Below are 7,090 nucleotides of genomic sequence, written 5' to 3'. Positions count from 1 at the left end.
CACAAACTACACACCACACACCACACACCACACACACCACACACACCACACACCACATTACATGCTACACACTACACACCACACACTACACACACTACACACCACACACTACACACCACTACACACCGCTCATTACATGCTACTCACCACACACCACACACTACCACCACACACTACACACCGCTCATTTACATGCTACTCCAATACACACCACACACACACACACCACACACTACACACCGCACATTACATGCTACACACCACACCACACACTACACACCGCACAGTACATACTACACCACACTACACACCGCACATTACATGCTACACACCACACACACTACACCACCCACGGCCACATGCTGCTACACACCACACGTACATGCTACACACCACACACTACACACCACACACCACACACCACCCACCATACATTACATGCTACACACTACACACACACACACACTACACACCACACACCGCACATTACATGCTACACATTACATGCTACACACCACACTACACACCACCACCACACACCACTTTTATTACAGCCACTACACACCACACTACACACATTATGCTACTCACCACACACCACACACACTACACCGCACATTACATGCTGCTCACCCCACTACACACACTACACTACACACACACATTGTGGCCACTGGATGAGAACGATTGTACAGTCTCGTTCAGATTCTTCGAACACTGCTTGAGACAGCTGGCAACTCAAGGCCGTTTGTTTACTATAGTACGTAGTATAACGCATAATACGAAACAACAAAAGCTCAACCATTAAATTAAGCAACGGGGAACTAAGTAACCAATCACCGATCCCTTTTACATTTATTCTGAATTTTACTACGTACTATAAAAGGGAAACAAGCTGCCTTGAGTTTCAGCACAATGCTCAGCAGTGTTCGAGTACGAAAGGAGACTATACATTCTCCTCAGGTCTAAACACGTGTATTTGGGGACTTAGAAATATGTGAAGACCGCCGTCCAGTAATGTACACAAACTTAACAGGGCCAATATTTCCCCACAACTGAAAAATCAGAATATTTATCAGGAAAATTGCAAATGTTATCCGAAGCATATTAGGAAAAATCACACACTTTGCCATACCAGTTTATTTCAATTTAACGATTAAACACCATACATTACTCAGTAAGGAGGGGTTAAGGATTAGGTTAAGTTAGGTCAGTGTTAGGATGTTTTATTCTTAAAAGGTGAATTAAGCTGAGAGTCTAATCTTTTATGGTATTAGTTGATAATATTAGGATTATTTGGGATAATGCGAGAAAATTCATGAATACGGAGCGAAACACTCACGATAATATGAGAAAGGATGACATACTATGCAGTGAGAGAATGAAGTATCTTCCCCAACTTTGGTCAGTATAATGAAACCTATTGCAACGCAGTGAATGGTGTCACTGCCCACTTTCAGGTTCCACAGGTCTGCCAACTGTTTATGGGCTCTGGAGCATGCGCGTGCTGAATATTTTAGGTCCAGTCTGCTATGTACTCGTCAAAACCCCGGCAAGATACTTCATTTTTCTCACTGTATACAGATGATAAATGGTGGTTTTTAGAGATACATAGAAAATCTGTAGAACATGTCGTCACATCTACCAGTCTGAACATATCCTGTAAATTGAATGTTTTTTACGTATATGTATATATGGGTATGTAATTATGTATGTATATAGAAGGATTTATATATATATATTTTTGTCTGTGTACTTCTGTCTTTCGATCTGTATGATATACCATCCTCCCCTCAAAAGAAAGTACATAATTCCGGTTTCTTGTGTGTTGTTAACCGGTGAGGGTTCAAGGCCATCAGGTGGTACAATTTCTTCCATTAGTCCTCAATAATATTCATCAAGTCCTTAAAGCCAGCGGTGTTACCCAAATTATTTACAGCTCTAAACGGTAAGTTTGCACACTGTCTTAAGTATAACTTATACTTTTTTTTTTTTTTTGCTGCTTGAGGATAAAAGAAATGTATCTTGATCGAAAAATTTATGCATTGTGAAATTAATTCTTATGACGTTCTAAATTAGGATTTCTAGTCAGTTTAATTTAATTATTGACTCCCTTTTGCTTATATAGTTGTTTTAATTAATCTATTTATCTGTGTAGTTGATAGTTAATTTAGTCTTATTCATTTTATCTTCATCCTTTTTAATTGTGTGTTCTTGTATTCATTAATTAAATTGTATTTGTTTCCCCTAACCTTCTACTTATGTCTTCATTACTTTAGTTTTCATGTATACCTATTAGTTTATTAACTTTTATGTTCTTATTAGTTCCTTATTTTTATTCCCTTAGCTTCTATTCACATTCACTCACTTATTTTATATTCCTCTTCTCACCTGCTGCAACAAGGTGAGGGCGTGAAAATAAAGGTCACACTTCAACATAATATTTGCGTGTGAATTTTTTTATTTGCTAGTTGTTTGCGTGGGGGTGGCGGCGTCACTCTATGGTCTATACCACTTATGGTATTGTTACACTGTTACAAGCAAAAATACCTTTTGGGACAGTTTCGATTCGCTTTTCACTCCTATTCATAATATAGCGTAACGTAACGTAACCCTAACCTAACCTAACCTGATCTAACCTAATTTAACCTAACTAAACCTGACCTAAGCCTGAACTAATTTAATCTATCTTAACCTACTTCCGAGGCTTAGCAATCAGTCTAACCCATCCCAACCTAACTGTGATGCTACTTCCTCGTCGAGACATACAAGGGAGGACACCTTGTATGTTGTCTCTCAGTAAATTTCTAAAACCTCATTGTTTTATCGAAATACATACCTATATAAAAGGCTATCGGATGTTGGCTTGCACTTTATTTGTGATAATTAGTATTATGGTGTTCTTATACCAGAACTAGACTTGACAACTGTGGAGCTTGGGTCTCTCTCTCGTAAGGGATTGACACTGAGGAAAGCGTTTAGGTAATATATTTTCTGTATCTGAATTAATATATTACTAGCAGGTGTCAGGATTCTTAGTCTTACATAAGTGTGGTAAATATTCAGCACCTCTTAGCCTCCACGTCGCTCTGGTTAATTTTACAATTGTCATCCCACTTATGCTTAAACTATAGGTAATGTACAGCACCTTTTATGTTTATATGGCGGCTAAATGGATATATCACTCGATTCTTGACCCACCGGTATTAACAGCTAAGGTCTCTGCACGGTTAGTTTCTGGATGGGACGCCTAGTTGTGACGCAATTGCAGGTTTGGTACCTGGCTTTATGGTTAGGAAGTGAAGGTAGTCGAGTGCAGTACCGTCCACGCTGTCTCCTTATATACAGATACCTGGGTCTATCAACATCCCTCTCATGCCCTTACAGACAGCCCGAACTCAAGCTTGGAAAATCTAACACAGTCTGACCTTCCAAAAGTAATGTATATACAATATAGCTGCTGCCCAGACACCAGGAGGAGGAAGGAATGTTGTCTTTCTCGAGCAAGGCTGCCCGCGCGGCCCCTGTAGCCTATGGAAGGTAACCGCCAGCATCATCAGCTTCTGGTGTTCACACTTCTGTCGCCCAGGAAAAAGACAAGCTCGGAAAGGACAAACGCTGAATATTTCACCTGAATCAGAGTAGATAAATGGCGTGACATTGACGTAAATATAGTCCTTCACTTATCGTCGTGTCCCCAAAACTTAATTTACGTAGATATTAATGTATCATAAGCTGACGATGGTCCTTTAAATACTGTGCATATGTGGCATCACTACACACCAATCCATCAGTAGCTTTATATCTATCGTGGTGCTGGATATTGTCATGTCCAAAGCGGCGAGTTGCACCACACCACATACCACAAGGTGAAGACATTTGGAACTACCTGTACAACTTTTTTTGTTTCGGACATTTTCTTTACGAACGCTCCTTAAGGTAGTGCTTAGTGGTGGGCGGGTGGCTGGGAGGGTAGTGAGTGGGGCGAGGTGGGTGAAGGGATGAGTGGGTGAGTGAGGTGGAGTACTGAGGAGATAATGGGGGGTATATCGATGATTAACTGGTACTGGCCACCTCGTGGGGGTTAGCTGGGATTGTGGAGTTAGTTTCTTTTCTCCTGACGGGGTCCTACCAGCCCTTCCTGGTGTGTGCACTGTAGGTATGTAGGTTATAATTTCAACTATTGGATTCGAATCAAGACATAAGATGAAACAACAATTTTATAGTAAAATCTAAAGGAGTCATCTTGCACCAGGAATTCTCTGCTTCCGACTTTGAGTAATGAGACAGATAGCTAAATATCATCAGGTTAGTGATTCCATTAAAGAGGGACGAAGGTTTTGTTTCTTTTCAATAAGTCAGAAACCAAAGCAGTTTATGGCCGTCTGAAATAAGTTTCGAATATATTGAATATTCATCTTACCTGCAGAAACATATTCATATAAATCAAATCTTGGTTTTGACCTATAAAAGACTCGACTCAGATTAATGACCAGAAAATGAGGTATAACCGTAATTGATACCAGTTTCCAAACATTTTGAACCTGCAAGATTAGATAGGTAAATAACGAGGTATATTCAAGTACACTGAATCCTGTTTCGACCCTAGTGGCTAGCCGCTTGACTCGGACTGAAGAGCCAGAAAACAGAAACACATTGAAAAATTCCAGTCTAGACGTGTTCGATTCAAACGACTCGGCCTCAGAAGACGAATCACTACAACGATGACTGAATCCTGATACGTCGCCTTCATCGCACGAGAAATATTCGAATGTCGACATACGCGTAGCAAAAATAGTATGGTAATCATTAAAAGTTTCTGGCAGGAACCTGGACACAAGACGATGGTCCCATTAGCGGCCAGATCCACTGGGGATCCATTTTATATCAGAAGGCTTTGACCATGAGGATGCCTGGAGTGGTGACGGTGCCTTGAATGATGTCAGGGTATAGGAAATGTCTTAAATGATGTCGGAAGTGAAATCCTTTGAAGGATAACAAAGATGGAGAAAGTATATCGTTAAGGATGTGTCAGGGATTCAGGAAATGTCTCGCAATTTTGAAGGATGTCGGAATTGAGGAGAAGGTGAAAATAAATGAAGCACAGGAGTAATAAAAAGAAGAAAAAAAAGGAAGAAGAATAAAGCAAAGTGCAGGAGTGAACGGGTATATCTTTATGAAAACTAGTGAAGTCAGCCATCAGGAAACAGAAGGAAACGACGCGCTCAGAGCTTAGGTTAGAGGATAACGAATAAAAAGAAAAGAAAAAACACGGCAGAAGATAAGGTTTACATCATGAATTGAAAAGAAATATAAAGCTGAATCGAAAAGAAAATGCGACCATGAAGAATGTGAATCTAAGAACAATGGAGGGAATGAAGAGAAGGAAGCTTAAGGGTCTAAAGATTAAAAGATTTAAAAGGCGAATAATTTGTTCAGTCTGAAAATAAATATACTTTGTCTTGATGGGCGCTGTTGGCGGCGGGGGTGAGAGAAACCAAAGCGTGTGTGTTCCTTCACTTGTCTTATTATACACTCCCTACCTCCGTAGTACTACGGGACGTTATCACCGCGGTAAAAACTTCCTCGTGTTTCCTATAGGACAAAATTCCAATAGTGTAGCGTCTATAAAGATGGTTTTGAAACAAATAGAAATTGGATTTGCTTTTTCATTATACGTATCCGTCTGCCGAAATTTCCAGAGTATTGGCATATTGTGTATAGAACCTTTCTTATAGGGCTAGGAAATGGTATATCGAAGGTAATTTATAAATATTTAGAATGTAGTTCACTCTTGCCTCCCCGTCTTTGTTTCTTTATCAAAACTGCTTTTATTGTCAAATTCAAATTCCGTATTTACATGGGTTCAGGGTTCATTAATTTACAGTCTTAAAATCCTCTGTACCGGTATTGTCTTTAAATTTGGCTTTATCGAAATGTTCTTTTAACCCCCTTTATCTGACTCATGCGGTCATGATGGGATGGGACTGGTGATTTCTGACCCCTGTATGCAATGATGACGATGATATCCAAGTTGATTGATGTTGGTGTTCCTTGTCAACATCACTGTGAGATCAAACTGTTACATCCCTGTGTCACTGGTTGTTGCCTTTTAAAGGGACCCCTCCAGTATTTTACATAAGGATAACATTGAGATCACCTTATCTTTTTGTCAGATGCTACAAGTTAAGTTTTCATTTTATATTCCTTTTGTCTTAAAACTGGGGAGAGGTATTTAGATTTTTCTTAAAATTTTAGTGTAGAATGTGAGTACCTGTATTGATACAACATCGTTGCATTTATTATCATTGCCTGCTACGAATACAATGTCAAATTCAACATCACATCGAATTATCACCATAGAGATTCACTCGTTAGATGGCTCTGGCTGTAGGTTTATAAATGCGTAACTGGTAACTGCTCCGACTACAGCATCAACTGATGCCCCAGGAATGTTTTTCGTCCAGTAAAGAATTCATCAATATTTGTTTCGCTGACACCGTGTCAGTCTGCGAAGGAGTGTTGTTGTTAACAAGTGTAGGATCACGATTTCCTTTAAACAAGAATAAGAGCAATACAGTATCTAAGATTTATTTACTTAAAGTGGTAATCTAATATCTAAAGGGCGTAAGTTAACTGCCCGTCATGTTCGTTTGACGATGGATTCGTAAGTTCCTGTCGTAGAAATGATTTTTTATTTACACAAGTTTAACAGAAGATAACTAGTACTGTAGCGTAGTGTATGTGGCCAGTAGTCTAATTTCTCTTTGTTAGGCTCACATACGTACATGTAGGGAGATCTCGCACAAAGAGGAAGGGAGGTGAGAAAAGGAAACTCACAATGGCGTTCTCTTTATACATATTAAATGTACAGAACGGTTTGGTGCTGGGAAGTTGCTTTACGTAGTAGAGTTGTTGTGGAGGAGCTTCTTTAGAGGTCTTCTCTGCTTGGAAGCGCGGTGTTGTCTGGCCTATCACGGCTTTTCTTTATTTAAAGATTTTGTAGAAATATTACCTACTACGCGGACCTTAAGCTAAAATGCTGGTCCACCTGCTGGGATAAAAACACCAGCATCTTATTAGTTAACTG

Source organism: Homarus americanus, unplaced genomic scaffold (genome assembly GCF_018991925.1).
Source record: "Homarus americanus isolate GMGI-L3 unplaced genomic scaffold, GMGI_Hamer_2.0 scaffold1304, whole genome shotgun sequence".
NCBI lineage: Eukaryota > Metazoa > Arthropoda > Malacostraca > Decapoda > Nephropidae > Homarus > Homarus americanus.
This window is presented reverse-complemented; position numbering follows the sequence as displayed.